We start from the raw sequence: 19,042 nt of genomic DNA on the forward strand, positions 1-19,042 counted from the left end.
CATACCACATTTTGTATTCAAAACTTGTTGGTTTTAGTCACTTTCTCAAAGCTTAGGTCATTTTGGCAAAATTGCTAATTTTTGGTTTTGGTGTCACTATTCACCTCATTGGTCAACAAAAATGTTGACTTTTGGATAGAAAATAGGTGTATTGGTTTTAACACCCCAAACATACCACATTTTGTATTTAAAACTTGTTGGAAGTGATTACCATTACCATTTCTAGGCTTAAACCAAGGGAAACAAAATTTTCGATTTTTGAAGCTTAACTTTACTATTCCATTAAGCACTGTTACAGTGGGAATTTGAAGAAATGGTAAACATGAAAGTTGTTCCTTATTTTGTCTAGTTGAATTTCTTTTTTTGAATCACTCCATTTGGAGTTTTGTAGCTCAAGTTATGGCCAAAATAAGTTTACTGTTCATGGGTACTGTTCCTGCTGAAATTTTGGGTTTTGGCAGATTTTAGTCCAACTTTGGTCAGTAATTTGACCAAGTTAAGTTCATAATTTGGTCTAACTTTCTTCATATGAAATGTTCTACCATGCCTTAGGTTTCCATCGGTTCAAGAATCGCCTAAATCCGAGTTTTCTAGAGAGAGTTATAGCCATCCAAACATTACTGTTCAAATGTAAATCTGCATAGTTGCAGGTTTGATAACTCTACTTTGTTCAATAATTTGAATGGGTTAATGGCATAATTTGGGGTAGGTTTCGTCATGAAAGTTGTTTGTCTATATCCTATCTTGTTACTGTAAAAATTTCAGCTTAATTTGACCACTCTACAGTGAGTTATGGCCAAATGAACAGTTACTATTCATTTGGTCATTTCTGCAGGGGCTGTTTGCAGGGTATCCGGATTGGGGCCAAGTTTTGGTCCTCTTTCTTTGGACTTTTGGGCATGGTTTCTTCAGCAAAAATGTGCCATTATAAGCCTAGTTTCATGTCCAATTGGCCAAACACCAATTGGACCAACACAGCCAAAGATATGGCAGTCCAAGTGGACTGAAATTTGATCACCTCTTTGCACTCATTGGGCGACCTTCCATTCGATTTTGCCATGCATTAACTCACTTCAAATTATGATTAACTTGCCTTAAATGGTCACTAATTGACCACTAGAATTTCCATTAATCATTTAAACACAATATCTCCAATTTTCATACTAACCCTAATTGATCAAATCTCATTCTCATACAAACTCAAAAAATTCAACTCCATTAAACTCCAATTCATATATATGCATTAATTGACATTAATATACCAACTTAATTGCAATTAAACCATCAATACCCTAACCCTCTCTTGGCTGCCACCATTCATACATACTCCTACATAAGTGTTTTATTCAATTTCTTAACAATTTCTTATTCACTTGAACTTCCTAACATGGAATAAAAAGAAAAATGTAAGAGTTAGCACTAACCTTTTTTTTTTTAGCAGAATTTTCCCAAGCAATTCCTTCACTTTCTTGGCTTTTCTTGGCTGCCAAACACTCCTACAAGGTGTGGGGGTAATTTTTATTGAAGGGATCTAGGGTTTTTGGTGCAAGATAAGCAAGGTTTCCAAGCTTGGAAGCTTGAACTATGGTGGAAACCCTCTCCTCTCTTTCTCTACGTTTTGGCGGCCCAAGGATGAAGATGGGAGTGCAGATTTGGTCTTTCATTTTGTCTCTTTTTAATTAGTTTTATCTCTTTTAATTTGGCTTGTTGGGTTGTGATTGGTGGAAGCCTTCCAAATGACATCATGTGATGTCATATTTAGGTTTTTCTTTCATTTTCTTTTCTTCTTTTCTCTACTCATTTTCACTTTAATTTTTAGTAATATTTATTCATATTTTAGATCATAATAATTATTTACTTAACTGGACAAGTCGGTCAAAAATTGTCTCTGAAGGCGAAATGACCAAAATGCCCTCCGTTTGGCTTAACGGGTCAAAATTGTCTGTACCGATTGAAACAGAGTACAAGTAATCGGCTTCAAACAGAGTACCAGTATCAGAGTACAAGTAATCGGCTTCAAACACACTAACTTCTCTGAACTTATTTCTCAAGCCCTAGAGTTGGAAAGAATTGAGATTGAGACTGCTCCTGAGAAAAAGAAATCAGAGAAGACAGATAAAGAGGGAAAGTCAGTAGAACAGAGTTCCAGTGGTTATACTGGGAAGAGGAAGAACCACGGGGGACATGGCAGAGGTGGCAAGAAATCTGGTAGGGGAAGATATTCAGGACAAAAGCCTCCCCTATCTGGTCAGCAGAGTACCAGAGGTTCTTATCCTCCCCGCCAATGTGAGACATGTGGGAGAAATCATGGTGGGATCTGCTACAAGGCTATTGGAGCCTGTTATAACTGTGGAGGCACCAGACACTTTGCCAAGGACTGCACCAGTAGTCGTAGAGTTAGACCACCTCCTACTACTGCAGAAGGGTCAGTTCAGAGCCCTGTCACTAGAAGTTCACAACCACCCAGCAAAGGTAGAGGCAGGGGTAGAGGTAACCCAGCAGGCAGCCAAGGCACGGTAAAACATTCAGAGCAAGATAGTGCTCCTGTCAGAATGTATGCAATGAGACAGAGGGAAGAGGCCGAGACATCTGATGTTGTGGCTGGTACCTTCTCAACTTTTAACCAAAATGTGTGTGTTATTTGATCCGGGCTCTACCCATTCTTATGTGAGTGCTAGCATCATTGATTGCATTGCTGTTCCATGTATACAAATGGACTTTGAGGTGCTAGTAACAAGTCCACTAGGACAGGAAGTCAGGGTTAATAGGATGTATAGAGATTGTCCTTTGGTGATCCAAGGACACACTTTTCTGTCTGATTTCATTGAAATGCCCTTCAGAGATTATGATATCATCTTGGGCATGGATTGGTTAGCTAGGCATCATGCCATGATTGGATTTGTAGGTGAAGACGACCACTTTTGGTCTCCTCAAGATGCAGTGATATGGTAATACAAGGAGAGGCGATTATTGCCATCAAACATCATTTTAATTTTGCACTAGCCGAAAAATGATCGAGAAAGGGGTGTGAAGCCTACTTGGCACATGTGGTAGAGACCCAAGTGGGGAGTCCGGTATTGAAGGACATCCCTCTGAGACATGACTTTCGGATGTATTTCTGATGAATTGCGTGATTACCTCGGAAGAGAAGTGCGATTTGAAATTAATGTTATGCACAGTGTGGATCCAATCTCCATAACACCATACGAGAATGGCACCAGTGAGTTGAAGGAGTTGAAGATACAGTTGCAAGAATTACTTGAAAAGGGCTTCATCCGCCCTAGTGTGTCACCTTGGGGAGCACCAGTGTTGTTTGTTAAGAAGAAGGATGGTACTCTCCGCTTATGCATTGACTACCGGCAGTTGAATAAGGTGAAAATAAAGAACAGATATCCATTGCCTCGCATTGATGATCTGTTTGATCAGTTGAAGGGTGTAACTGTATTCTCCAAAGTTGATTTGCGATCTGGTTATTATCAGTTGAAGGTGCAAGAGCAGAGTATTCCAAAAACTACCTTCAGAACTCGGTATGTCCACTATGAGTTTCTAGTAATGCCATTCGGGTTAACAAATGCTCCAGCTGCTTTTATGGATCTGATGAACACTATCTTCAGACCATATCTCGATCAATTTGTGGTGGTGTTTATTGATGACATTTTGATATACTCGAGGAATGCAGAGGAGCATGATAGACATCTGCGAATTGTACTGCAGACTTTAAGGGAGAAACAACTATACGCCAAATTGTCGAAATGTGAATTTTGGCTGAAAGAAATCTCCTTTTTGAGACATGTTGTGTCAGCTGAAGGGATCAAGGTAGATTCCAGCAAGGTAGAAGCTATCCTTAATTGGAAGTCGCCTAGGAACATCACAGGAATTCGCAGTTTTCTGGGTCTAGCTGGATATTACCGTCGGTTTGTGAAGGGGTTTTCTATGTTATCTTCTCCACTGACCAAACTGCTTCGGAAAGATGTAAAATTTCAGTAGACAGATAAATGTCAACAAAGTTTTGATGAGTTGAAGAGGTGTTTGACTGAAGCTCCAGTCCTCACTTTACCTACTCCGGGTAAAGAATACACAGTTTATAGTGATGCTTCTCACAATGGGTTAGGCTGTGTACTGATACAAGATCGGAATGTCATTGCTTATACATCACGCCAGCTGAAATCGCATGAGAGGAACTACCCAACACATGATCTGGAGCTAGCAGCTATTATTTTTGCTCTGAAGATCTGGAGACACTATTTGTATGGGGAGAAATGCTACATTTACACATATCACAAGAGCTTGAAGTACTTGGGCACCCAGAAGGAATTGAATTTGAGGCAGAGGAGATGGTTAGAACTCATCAAAGATTATGATTGTTTAATAGACTATCAGCCAGGGAAAGCAAATGTAGTGGCTGACGCCTTAAGTCGCAAGACTATGGCAAGTCTCAGAGTTTCTCCCATGACCATGGTACATGAATTGAAAGCACAGCATGCCAGTTTAGAGATTGATGATGAGGGACAGACAGTAGTTGCTTGGCATGTACAGCTAGTGTTGATTGATCAGATCAGAATGGCTGCTCAGAGTGATGAAAAGTAGCAGAAGCTACTGAAAGAAGTCCAGCAGGGCAAGAAACCTGAATTCTCTATGAGAGATGATGGTTTATTGCTACATCAGGGTAGAATGTGCGTTCCTAGTGATGTGGAATTGAGACAGATCATTATGAAGGAAGCACATGAGTCTCCATTCGCTATGCACCCTGGTGGAACTAAAATGTACAGATGGCTGAAAGAACATTACTGGTGGATGGGTATGAAGAGGGATATAGCTGAGTTTGTTTCCAAATGCCTAACTTGTTAGCAAGTAAAGGCAGAACATCAAGTTCCAGCTGGTTTGTTACATCCTTTGTCAGTACCAGAGTGGAAATGGGAACGAATAACTATGGATTTTGTTACAAGACTTCCAAGGACACAGAGTAGTCATGATGCAGTATGGGTTATAGTTGACAAATTGACCAAGTCTGCTCACTTTTTGCCAGTTCGGATGGACTATAGCCTGAAAAGATTGGCCAGATTGTACATATATGAGATTGTAAAATTGCATGGAGTGCCAGTATCAATTGTGTCTGACAGAGATCCTAGGTTCACTTCTAGATTCTGGGGTAGTCTTCAGAGAGCCCTAGGAACTAGATTGAACTTCAGCACAGAATTCCACCCACAGACAGATGGCCAGTCTGAGAGGGTTATTCAGATATTGGAGGATATGCTACGGGCTTGTGTGATTGAATTTGAAGGTAGTTGGGATACACACTTGCCTTTGATTGAGTTTGCTTATAACAACAGCTACTAATCAAGCATTGGGATGCCTCCATATAAAGCTTTGTATGGTAGAAAGTGCAGAACTCCCTTATGTTGGGATGAAGTAGGTGAAAGGAAGATGATTGGGCCAGAAATTGTTCAGCAGACAGAGGAAAAGATCAGATTGATTAGAGATAGACTCAAGGCTGCATCAGACCATCAGAAGTCCTATGTTGATTTGAAAAGAAGAGATATTGAGTACGCAGTGGGTGATAAGGTATTCCTCAAAGTTTCTCCTTGGAAGAGGATTATGAGATTTGGCAGAAAGGGGAAACTGAGTCCTCGTTTCATCGGACCATATGAAGTTCTGGAAAGAGGGGGTCCTTTGGCATATCGGTTGGCATTACCTCCAGAGCTAGCAAGGATACACAGTGTCTTCCATATGTCCATGTTAAGGAGGTACAGATTTGACCCATCTCATGTACTATCAGTTGAAGAGATTGAAGTAAATCCAGACCTCTCATATGAGGAAGAACCCATAAAAATTCTGGCTTATGAGGTGAAACAACTGAGGAACAAATAGATACACCAGGTTAAAGTGCTGTGGAACCATCATTCAGGCCAGGAAGCTACTTGGGAACGTGAAGAGGATATGAGGAGACAACACCCATAGCTGTTCAGAGACTAATGCCAGGTAAAATTTCGAGACGAAATTTATTTAAGGGGGGGAGAATTGTAACACCCCTAAGTTCGGTAGAGTGCTCATTGCTCCGGTGACTGTCTTTGTCCGGACAGCTAGGATGCCTAGAACTACACTTTAATATGAGTGAGGAGACATAAATAATGAAATACAAGAAAAGAAAATACAAGAAAAACAAAGGAAAAATAATAGCAAAGAAGAGTAACCAAGTTAAGCGAGCCGAGAACCCTAGCGATGGGTGACTGCATCGGGAAGTCACGGCGTGGACCGTTGACTAGCCTTGGACTGCGGGGAATCCTGGAAAATATTTTTAAGACTTAAATAGACCCTTATTGAAGAATAAATATCATTAGTAAGATCAAAGAAAAATTAAATAATTAGTACAAAGAAAAGTGAGAAATCGAAAATGCACAAAACTCTGTTATCTTGAAAAATCAGGAATGCAACCCGAACAGGGGCATTATGGTCATTTGACATCCCAAATTGTCTTTTGACCTAAATGTCCATTAAAAATAAATAATATTACACTTAGAAAATAAAATGAAAAATTAAATTGAGGGTACCTAATACAAATAGCCAAAATGGAGTGAAAAATGTGTAAATAACACATGTAAACATATTATATGATTTAATCTAAGTAAGTGGACCACTAAAGGAATAAATTAAAGATAATGGGGCAGGTGTACAGTCATCTTACCATCTGCAATTCATCTTCCTCATTTGGATTCAAAGTTGCCGAATTGAAGGATGAGAGGAAACCACCATTGCCGTTTTGCATGAGCTCTCCTAACTCCTCCATTTCAACTCCATTCACTTAGGTTCCTTCATGAAAAATTGTCTACACATCACAAGGAAGAGTTTGATACCAAATTTGAGAAGTTTAATCAAGGTTTAACAAGTTTCAACTATAAGGTAAGTTAGCATTTTTGAAGATAGCTTTGTTAAACTTTGTGTGCATGTTATGGGTGTTGAATTTGTGAAGAAAATTTTTAAGTTTGAAGAATTATTAAGATGTTCATTTTGGACAGCCATGGAGTCATGTAATTGATGAAATAATTGTGTATATATTTGATGAGAAATGTTGTTGGTTATGGTGATTTAATATCCTAGTAAATTATTTCATATGTATAAGGTGATTTTTGCACTAGGATGAAAATTGATGATTGTAGGACACTTTGGTATTGAGGAAGATTTTCGGCAGCTTTGAGATTCCTGGATAAATGTATGTGTTCATGAAGATATGGGCATAATTGTGGCATTAAGGATAGATGGATATGTATATGAAATTGTTGTGTAAAGTGTATGTAAAAACTAGTAATGTTTATGTGTATGTGTAATTGTATTTGGACTTTGGAAATTAGAATTATATTTGGTGTGTTGAGGATAATTGAAATCTGCCCAAAGTGATGTTAATGTAAAGTGGAATATGTTTTTGGTAATGTACCAAAACAGATTTGGTAGGGAAGTAAACATATTGCAAGGTAAGTGTGTGATTGATGTGTGTTTAAGCAAGGTAACTAAGGGCAGTGTACATTTTAGTCAATAAGTTTAAATGTGTAACCTCAATTGGTATGAGACCAATTGGAGGTGGAACTAGGCACAAAATTTGCCAACTTTCATTGAGAAAGCATACCAAAATTCTGCTTGCAAGGTGACCTAAGAAAATGACCAATTCGGATTAGGTACAATTAGGACCTGAAAAATGACCAATTGGGCAGCAGTGAGTGTTTAGGCCATAACTCACTCAAAACAGGTCCAATTGACCTGAAATTTTAACCATGAATAGCTAAGGCCCATACCTACAAGTCTTATGAAGACACCAAAACCCAGAAATGACCATAAGAAAGTCAAAAAGCTTGCACAAGTTCGGGTCCAAAAACTGGCCGAACCAAAGTTGACCAAATTGACCTAAAATTGACCTAATTTGATGCCATTTGACCAGCAATAGTGTAATGACCATAACTTGGTCTACTTAACTCGTATTGACCTAAAATTTTGCCTCGCTTGCAATAAGACATAGATCTACAAGTTTGTAGTTTTGACCGAAACCCGAAAACTGAGGGAAATAGGTCGTCCGGCTAGGTCAAACTAGTATCCCGAAATCCAGCAATTTGCAATGAAATGCAAGAAAACGCAATATACATAGAATTGAGTTTGGTAACACGTACCAATCCTAAATCATTATCGAATGTGACATATTAAGGACACCAAAACCTAATTTACCTAAAACGCATCGAGGGTCGGTATATTAGGTGATTAAGCAAATAAAGGTATTCAGTGAATAATTGAGTTCAGTGAATTACTTATCGAACATTATCGTTAGAGATAGTTTAATGTAGTACTGAAACACTTCAAATTGTGTTTCTAAGTTAACAAGAACTCAGCAAAAGGGAAAGAAATACTGAGTCAAGACCAGGGGACAAATATCAGAGGTTTGTGCACAATAACTATTTCTTTTGAATTATTTTCAATTGAAATAAATATTGACTATTTGTATATTATTGTTTTAAATTGTGGAAATGTATTTGAATGAATATTTATTGCTTGAAAAGCATTGTAAATGATTTGAAACTGTGAGAAATTGTTTGAATGACATTGATGGATACTTATTGATTTAAAAGCATTGGAAATGGTTTGAAACTACAGCTATCATGTATATTGATTGTATTCCTCATTAGCTTGTCTAGTGGGACGAATTGAATTCCCTCTCTGGCTGAAGTGTTGAGGTGTGTGCCTGTTGAGGACGAATTGGATGAGTACTCATATTTTTGCTAGCTAGCTATGTTATTCCTCATTAGTCATCGACTTTTGGGACGAATTGAATACCTCATTAGCCATTGGCTTTTGGGACGAATTGAACTATGGATCATGATTAAGCTGTGTGTGATTTATTGATATGTATTGTGAGATTGTGAAATGGATTTAAACTCTCATTGACATATACTGTCTTTTGAATTCAAACATGATCTAACTTATGAAAATTATTGTGATATTGACAAATGGAGTTTAAATTCTTATGGACAATTACTGTCTTGAAATTGACTATGGTTTTAAGTATCCACTATTGATATGATTTATGAATTGTGATTTAAATTGTATTTGGTTAATGTTGTGCACCACTGAGACATTGTCTCAGCGATAGCTTTCTATTACTGTCGCAGGTAGAGAGACGGACAGGGCAGCAGACTAGGCTGCTAGTACACCCAGCGAGGGATTACCTGGTATAATGAGTATACCAATATTTTGCATTTGTACTGTAATGTATGACACTGTATGTACATTTTGTTTTTGGTTTTGAGCAGTTGTAAATTCAAATTGTACCTTAAAGTTGTAAATTAATTATGAGTTATTTGACTTGTAAAAATTGTATTATATATCCTTATCTTAGACTTTGAAAAACTTCTATGGAATTGAGTTGATAAATTGTTGTGTTGAGAAATGTATTGGAGTTGAGATTTGGAAAATTATTGAAGTGCTTTTTACAGGTTTTCTGAAGAACTGTTTTATCCAAAATACAGATGGCACTCTGCCAAAATTTTTACAGAAATTCCAAATAAACCAAATGAGTTAATTGTTCCACTTCAGTTCACCAAAGTCTTTAACACCTGTAAATAGTGCTCACCACTGTAAAGGAAGTAAGAAAAGTTTTTAAAATCCCTTGTAGTGTACTTAATGGGTTATCAGTAGACGGAGTTGGTAATTCATTAGGTATACTACGGGATCATGTTATGCCTTACAGAGGGGTAGGGTGTGACAAGTGGTCTCCCAGATCTAATATGCAAGGCTCATACAAAAGCTCCTCAGGATTTTCGCTTAAATAAGTAACATATCCAATGTGCCTGGCTCATACATAGGCTCCTTAGGACTTTCACTTAAAAGTAGTATGCCAGGGGCATATTAGGCCTTAGCTGCTCTTATCACCACAAATCATGTATGATCACATCATAAATATAACATATACCTAATATGGGGGAGGCCAGTGGGTCATCTAAAGTCCATAAAGCATCAATAGCAATTATGCAAAAATGAAACATATTCGTGTTCTAGATATAAACACCCTAATAAACAATGAAATGATGCATGTGGATCAACATGAGTTCAAATTAAAGAATTTACATTTATTAAGATTAGTGTTACTCACCTCTTATAGTGGTAGCTATCCTCGAATCCTTAGCTTTTCGAATCCCTCAATTTTGATCTTATAAGCATTGGAACCTAAGGAGTTATTTAGAACTCTAAAAGATACACATATCAAACATCTTATTCTAGGCCATATGGAAATATAAAATCATGTAAATAAGGCTGGCAAAACCATGTTTGACAACTAAAACCTTGCATACTGGCTGCCCCTTTTAGGCAGTAATTACTGCGATTGCTGAAGTCTTAGACTTCGATTGCTAAAGTCTTTGAGCCTTAAATGTCATTTTAGTCTAGTAGAGATTGCAGTTGTCGAAGTCTTGGACTTGGGTTGCCAAATATAAAAATTTTCTAGATTTTTTCAAAAAACTACATGCTTCAGCTACCAAAATAATGGCTTTTAGTAGCCCAACCTTGGAATTTTCAAAATTTCCCAAGTCGAAAACCTATAGAATCTCACTCCTAATAGCACCAAAACTCAACCTTAAGGCTTCAAAACATTATCCAACCATAATACACCTTTCTAACACACATTATAACTTAAAAACAAGTGCTAGGGGTCAAAAGCATCATAAAAAATCATGAATCAAGTTTCTTTTTAACTTAATTCAAGAAAAACAGTAGATATCACATACCAATCTTGACTTAATTAGCATGAAATCTAAGATCCATCAAAGAAACTACTATATTGGGCTTATAAACACCTAAAACTTTGAAAAAACATAATAAAACATACATTTATAGCAAAATTCATGAAAACCCTAACTTTAGCCAACTAAAAACTCCACAACTATTCATGAAATTGGAATTACCCAACCTATCTCTCACAATCATGCTTAAAAACAACACAAAAGATGGAAAAGAAGGAAATAATTACCTCTTTTCCCCCATGTACTTGAATGTAAGAGAAAATAAGAACAAAACTTAAATTTCACTTCTGATCTTGAAGTCTCCCACAAGAAAACCAAGTTTTAAAACAACAAACCCTCAACAAGCACCCTTTATCACCCTTCAAGAATAGCAATTGAAAGAGAAAAAGAGAAAAAGAGAGAAATTAACTTTTTTCTTTTTTCTTTTTTTTTGTGAAAAACAAACAGAGTGAGCTTTATACACCCTCACGATCGAAGGGACTTTTGGCTACCGAAAGTCATACTTTTGACTGTTGAAACCAACTCTGTACTTAAAAAGAATTTAAGTTCTCACACTTCCCTAAACACATAAACTTGGACTCCCAACCTTCACATGCATACCCTCACATATATATATGTGTGTGTATGTGTATATTTATATTTATCTATTTATATTTAACATGTATACATAGCACCACCATTCCTTTGTCTATGAAATTCTTAGATTCCACAAGAATATTCTATGAACGATAGAAATTCTGACATCAAAAAGTGGTGGGTGTTACAAAAATAGTGATCATAATCTTAATTACCTATTAAGATTTGTATGGGATTTTGTTTCATTTAGCTAAGCTTTAGTGCTATATAAATAGTGCACTGAATTAGTATTTTTGTGTTAATTTGAATTATAATGAAAGTTTCTTTTCATTCAATAAAAGTGTTCATTTTATATTAGTATTTTTTTGAATATATATTTATATGTGCAATATTACTCGTTGCTATGTATGTTCTTGAAATTTTTGCTAGTAACAAGAGAAATTAATTTAAATGGTGAGAGTTCTCCTCAAAACTAAACAGGGAAAACCATAAGAAAGTTTGGATGCACCTAAAGAATCTCCTCATAACTTTGACTACCACTTATACAATCTTATATCAATATAATCTACCCCTTATTCTTGCTACTAGCACAATCCATATACACTCTCATCTCTATGATAAGTGTCACACTGTACCCCTCTGTAAGGCATAACATGATCTCGTATAATACCTAATGAACTACCGAACTTCACCTACCGATAATTTATTAAGTACATTGCAAGGGATTTTAAAACCATTTTTTTTACATTTTGGAAGTGGTGAGCATTTTGGTAGAAATTAAAATCATTTATTCAAAGCTTAAAAACTAGTAAAAATTTTTGTCCATTTTTATTTTTCTGCAAATTTTATAAAAATTTCGGCAGAGTGCCGTCTATATTTTGAGAAAACAGTTCTTTAAATACCTGAGAAAAACACTTCTAATAAATTTTCTACAACTCCCAACCTCCAAATAATCTCAAGTCAACACAATTCAAGTCATTCCACAATTCAACCAAAAATTTATCAACTTAAAATATTTCATAACTTCATTCACAGTGCATATAGTACAAAATTCACAAATATAAATCTTAATTTACAAAAAGAAAATCCAAAAATAATATTATTACAATTTATTATACAACTGCTCAACTTTACATTGATACATAAAACATTATAATATTTACATCAAAATAACTACAAGGGTATAAAACAATATCCCTACAAAAAGATCAGTGTAGTCCTCAATTTCAATAGCAGCTCACTCTGCTGCTTTCCTCTTGCTCTTATTTGCGATAGCAAAATAAGCTATCGCTGAGTATAAAAATACTCAGTGGTGCACAATAAAAGTTTAAAATACAATACATAAATCATTCATTGACAAAATATAATTTAAATGTTGCACAATTACATTTCACCAATTATCAAAACTCATTATAGCAAAATTTTTTGGTCAAATAATTTAACAAACACAGTGTTGCCAATTCATTCACAACTTAAGCCAAGACACAAAATTTCCAATCAATGCTGCGTTGTACACCACGACAAAGCAATTTACAACCTCACTAATCGAAATCAATGAGGGAAGTGGCTAGCTAGCTAATGAGTACTCATCCGATCTACAACCTCAACTGGTAAACCAGAGAGAGGAAAAATAATCGATCTCAATCCCATAAATGGGGGAATAATATGGTACTGTCATGCTAAGTGTGAATCCAAAATCAAATTAAAATAATTTATTCAAATATTGCATACAAAAATCAAATCAATTTCCAAAGTTACATTTTCATTCACAAAATGGCAACACAAAAGTTCTTAAACTTATAATGCATACTAAATCCATTTTTCAATGATAAAATGCTTAAATAAGGTTTATTGTGCACAAACCTGATGTGAGTCGCCTCTAAGCATTGACTCAGTCTTTTAGACTTTTCGAGCCTTTTTCAGCTGAAACACATAGTTTCACAGTGTTTCAGTATCATAACTTAGCATAAAACCAAAAATAAATTCAAATTCACTTTTATCTAGCTTATATATGCTAAACTTGACGTTCTTTAAAATTTGTATTTCGGGTTTACTATTCACTATACTATTCAAGTCAATTTATTGACTTTCTAAGGCTTAATAGGTATGGAAACTCCAACTTCACTCACATACCACATTTTGGTTACCAAACTTGTTGGTTTTGGTCATTTTCTCAAAACTTAAGTCTTTTAGGTAAAATTACAAATTTTCAGTTTTGGTGTCTTAGGTTGTACTGTTCCATTGATCATTTTACTGTTAAATTTGGCTAAGTTTTCTTCATAGAAAATGTTCCCTATTGTCTTAACTTTATTCTTCTTTTTGAATCACTCCAATTGAAGTTTTGTAGCTCAAGTTATAGCAATTTGAACCATGGCTGCCAGATTGGACTTAACCAAGATTTCTGGGAAAATTCTAGTTCTGGCAATTTTAGGTCACCAACTTTGGGTGGCCAAATGACTTGGTTAATGGCATAATTTTGGTTTGTGTTCTTCATGAAAGTTTTAGGTATATATCTCATTAGTCCACTGGTAAAATGTCAGATCATTTAGACCTGCCTAACCCAAGTTATGGCCAAATGAACAAATACTATTCATTTGGTCAGTTTGTATAGGTCAGACTGAGAATTTCCAGATTTGGTCAATTTGTTCACTAGGTTTTGGTCACTTTTTGGGCATGATTCCTAAATGAAAATTGTGTCATTTTGTGTCTATTTTCATTCTCAATTGGTCTCATATCAATTGGACTTATAAATTTTCAGTTTTGGTCCCTCAAAGGGACCTTGGTCCTACTGCCTGCAGCATGACCACATTGAATCCGAATTTAAACTCAACTCCACAATTTCCAACACACTTCATTTGGTCACAAATGACCATTTCTCACCTCAAACTAGGTCAAACACATCATTTCACAATTTCTCACATTTTTGCCTCTAAACCCTAGGTGTCCAAAACCCTAATTTACCAATTTGTTACACTTAATTAATTCTAAGCATACCAACATCACTTCCACATTCATACAAACTTACCTACTCTTTTAATTCAATCAAAACACATGTATATTCATATCAAACCCTAGCTGGCCAAAATTTCATACAGTCCTCCAAAGATGTTTTCATTTCATTTTAAGTATATTTCTAAGTTTATCCAACTATAAATATAATTAATTCAACTAGAAATTCAAGTTTAGCTTACTAACCTTGAATTGCAGAATTTTCTTCCTCTTCAACTCCTTGCTTTCTTCTTTCTTTTTCTTTTTGTTGTAAATCTCCTTATCAAGATCTACTTACAAGATTTAGTGATGGAGAGTAGGCTTTCTATGGTGGGAATTAACGTTTCTTCAAGCTCAAAATGAGCTTTAATGGAGATTTTGTGAGGGAGAGGGTGAGAGAGAGAGAGAGGACGGCAAGGTGAAAGAAATGGGACTTTTTGCATTTTTTTTTTTCTTTTTATCAAATTTATCCTCTTGGAAGACCAATTTTATCCAATTTTTAATTTTTAATTTTATTAGTATTTATGACATCATGCATGATGTCATGCATAATGTCATCTCTTTTCACTTTTTCATTTTCTTTTTATTTTTCTATTTATTTTTCCATTAGTTCTTTAATTTAATTTCCGGTTCCGAAATTTTTTTCTCCAATTTTATTTTACAGTTAGGTCAGGAGTCAGCTCTCGGGGTCAATTGACCAAATTGTCCCTTGCCGGTTCAACCCGGTTTGCAAATAATTCAATATTTCTTTTGGCTCCTTGACCTAATTATTTGACTGGCTTAACAACCTTTTTCCGTGATTTTCTCTTTTCCACTGTGTTTGTAATGGTCTTAAGGACCGCAGCGTCAAATTTTACGATTTTAAATTTGAGTTTAAATCGACTTCGCAATCCTTCCCGAGAAGGTCACCCATCGCTGTGACTCTCGGCTCATTTAACTTCTTATGTTCTGTTTTTCTTATTTATACTTAACTAATTAACAATTACTAACTATTTGTGTTTATGGCTTATCTAGTTGTCTTAAGTGTGGTTCTATTCCCCTTAATTGTTCGGACCAACTTCGGTCACCGGAACAGTGAAATATACCAGGCTATGCAAATAGGGGTGTTACAATTCTCCCCCCTCTTAAAATAAGTTTCGTCTCGAAATTTTACCTGATATCAATCTCTGAACAACTGTGGGTGTTGTCTCCTCATGTTTTTCTCTCATTCCCAAGTAGCTTCTTGGCCTGAATGATGGTTCCACGGCACTTTAACCAATGGTATTTGCTTGTTCCGTAGCTGCTTCACCTCATAAGCCAAAATCTCTATGGGTTCTTCCTCATATGTGAGGTCTGGATTCACTTCAATTTTCTCTACTGGTAGTACATGAGATGGGTCTAATCGATACCTCCTCAACATAGACACATGGAAGACATTATGTATCTTCTCCAACTCTGGAGGTAGTGCCAATCGATATGCCAAAGGACCCACTCTTTCCAGAACCTCATAAGGCCCAATGAAACGAGGACTCAGTTTCCCCTTTCTGTCGAATCTCATAATTTTCTTCCAAGGACTTCTGACGGTCTGATGCAGTCTTAAGTCAATCTCTGATCACCCTGATCTTCTCTTCAGTCTGCTGAACAATTTTGGGTCTAATCATCTTTCTTTCACCCACATCATCCCAACACAATGGGGTTCTACATTTTCTACCATACAAAGCTTCATATGGAGGCATCCCAATGCTTGATTGGTAGCTATTGTTGTAAGCAAACTCAATCAAAGGCAAGTGTGTGTCCCAACTGCCCTCAAACTCAATCACACAAGCCCGTAGCATGTCTTCCAATATCTGAATTACCCTCTCAGATTGACCATCTGTCTGTGGGTGGAATGCCGTACTGAAGTTCAATCTAGTTCCCAGGGCTCTCTGAAGACTACCCCAGAATCTAGAAGTGAACCTAGGATCTCTGTCTGATATAATGGATATTGGCACTCCATGCAGTCTCACAATCTCATCTGTATACAACTTGGCCAATCTTTCTAAATTGTAGTCCATCCAAACTGGTAGAAAATGAGCAGACTTAGTCAGTCTGTCAACAATGACCCAAACTGCATCATGAATCTTCTGTGTCCTCGAAAGTCCCATCACAAAATCCATTGTTATTCTCTCCCATTTCCATTCTGGTACTGGAAATGGATGTAACAACCCAGTTCGTACTTGATGCTCTGCCTTCACTTGGTGACAAGTTAGGCATTTGGAAACAAACTCTGTCACATCTCTCTTCATACCCATCCACCAGTAATGCTCCTTTAGCCCTCTATACATTTTTGTACCACTAGAGTGCATAGCAAAAGGAGACTTATGTGCTTCCTTCAAAATGATCTGCCTCAAATCAACATCATTAGGAACACACATTCTGCCCTGGTGTAGCAATAGAGCATCTTCTCTTATTGAGAATTCTGGTTTCTTTCCCTGCTAGACTTTTTCCAACAGCCTTTGATACTTCTGATCATTCTGAGCAGCCATTCTGATCTGGTCAATCAACACTGGCTGTACATGCCATGCAACTGCTGTCTGCCCCTCATCATTAATCTCTAAGTTGGCATGTAATGATCTCAACTCATGTACCATAGACAAAGGAGTAACCCGTAGACTTGCCATAGTCTTGCGACTTAAGGTGCCAGTCACCACATTAGCTTTCCCTGGTTGATAGTCTATCAGACAATCATAGTCTTTTATCAACTCTAACCATCTCCTCTGTCTCAAATTCAACTCTTTCTAGGCGCCCAAATACTTCAAACTCTTATGATCTGTGTAGATGTAGTACTTCTCCCCATACAAATAATGTCTCCAGATCTTAAGAGCAAACACAATGGCTGTAAGCCCTAAGTCATGTGTCGGATAATTCCTCTCATGCGGTTTTAGCTAGCGTGATGCATAGGCAATGACATTTCGATCTTGCATCAACACACAACCTAACCCATTGTGAGAAGCATCGCTATAAACTGTATATTCTTTACCCGGTATAGGTAAAGTCAGGACTGGAGCCTCAGTCAAACATTTCTTCAATTCATCAAAACTCTGCTGGCATTTGTCCGTCCACTAAAATTTTACATCTTTCATAAGTAGCTTGGTCAATGGAGATGCCAACATAGAGAATCCCTTTACAAATCGATGGTAGTATCTAGCTAACCCCAGAAAACTGCGAATCTCTGTGATATTTCTGGGTGGCTTCCAATTAAGGACAGCTTCTATCTTGCTAGGATCTACCTTAATACCCTCTACTGATACTGTGTGCCCCAAAAAGGATATCTCCTTCAGCCAAAATTCACATTTCAACAATTTGGCGTATAGCTGTTTCTCCCTCAAAGTTTGTAGTACAATGCGCAGATGTCTATCATGCTTTTCTGCATTCCTCGAATAGACCAATATATCATCTATGAATAGCACAACAAACTGGTCAAGGTATGGTCTGAAGATAGTGTTCATCATATCCATAAAAGCAGCCGGAGCATTAGTTAAACCAAATGGCAGGACCAAGAACTCATAATGGCCATAACGGGTTCTAAAGGCCGTTTTAGCAATACTCTGCTCTTGTATTTTCAACTGATAATAACCTGATCTCAGGTCAATTTTGGAGAACACAGCTGCACCCCTCAACTGATCAAACAAGTCATCAATGAGGGGCAATGGGTATCTGTTCTTTATTGTCACCTTATTCAACTGTCGATAGTCAATGCATAACCGGAGAGTGCCATCTTTCTTCTTTACAAACAACACTGGCGCTCCCCAAGGTGACACACTAGGGTGGATGAAGCCCTAGTCAAGCAGCTCTTGCAACTGCACTTTCAATTCTTTTAATTCTGTTGGTGCCATTCTATATGGTGTTATAGAGATTGGGTCCACACCAGGTATAACATCAATTTCAAACTGCACTTTTCTTTCTGGAGGTAATCCTGGCAATTCATCAGGAAACACATCCGGAAATTCACATACTGTGGGGATGTCCCTCAATGCTGGACTACCCACTTGGGTGTCTATCACATGTGCTAAGTACGCCTCACACCCCTTCCTAATCATTTTTTTGGCTAGTACAGCTAAAATGATGTTTGAAGGCAATAACTGCCTCTCCCCATGTATTACTACATCATCATACTGAGAGAGACCAAAAGTGACTATCTTCAGTCTACAGTCAATCATCGCATGATGCCTGGCTAACCAATCCATGCCTAAGATAATGTCGTAATCTCTGAAAGGCATTTCAATCAAATCAGACAGAAAAGTGTATCCTTGGATCACTAAAGGACAGTCCCTATATAGTCTATTTACCCTGACCTCCTGGCCTAATGGACTAGTTACTAGCACATCATAGTCCATTGGTACACACTGAATAGTAGTAGAACACATCACACTAGCACTAACATACGAATGTGTGGAGCCAGGATCAAATAACACATGTACATTTTGGTCAAGGATGGAGAAAATACCAGCTACTATGTCTGATGTTTCAGCCTCCTCCCTCTGATGCATGGTATATACTCTGACTGGTGTGCCAATGGATACTGGCTAGTTAACAGTGCTTTGACTTCCAGGAGTATTACTAGGACCCCTACCTCTGCCTCTACCTCTACCAGCTGGCTGTGACCCTCTAGGTGCAGAGACTTAGATAGATCCTTCAGATGTAGCAGAAGGTCTAGACCAGCGCAGACTAGTACAATCCTTAGCGAA

The sequence above is a fragment of the Hevea brasiliensis genome, chromosome 6 (assembly GCF_030052815.1).
Source record: "Hevea brasiliensis isolate MT/VB/25A 57/8 chromosome 6, ASM3005281v1, whole genome shotgun sequence".
Lineage (NCBI taxonomy): Eukaryota > Viridiplantae > Streptophyta > Magnoliopsida > Malpighiales > Euphorbiaceae > Hevea > Hevea brasiliensis.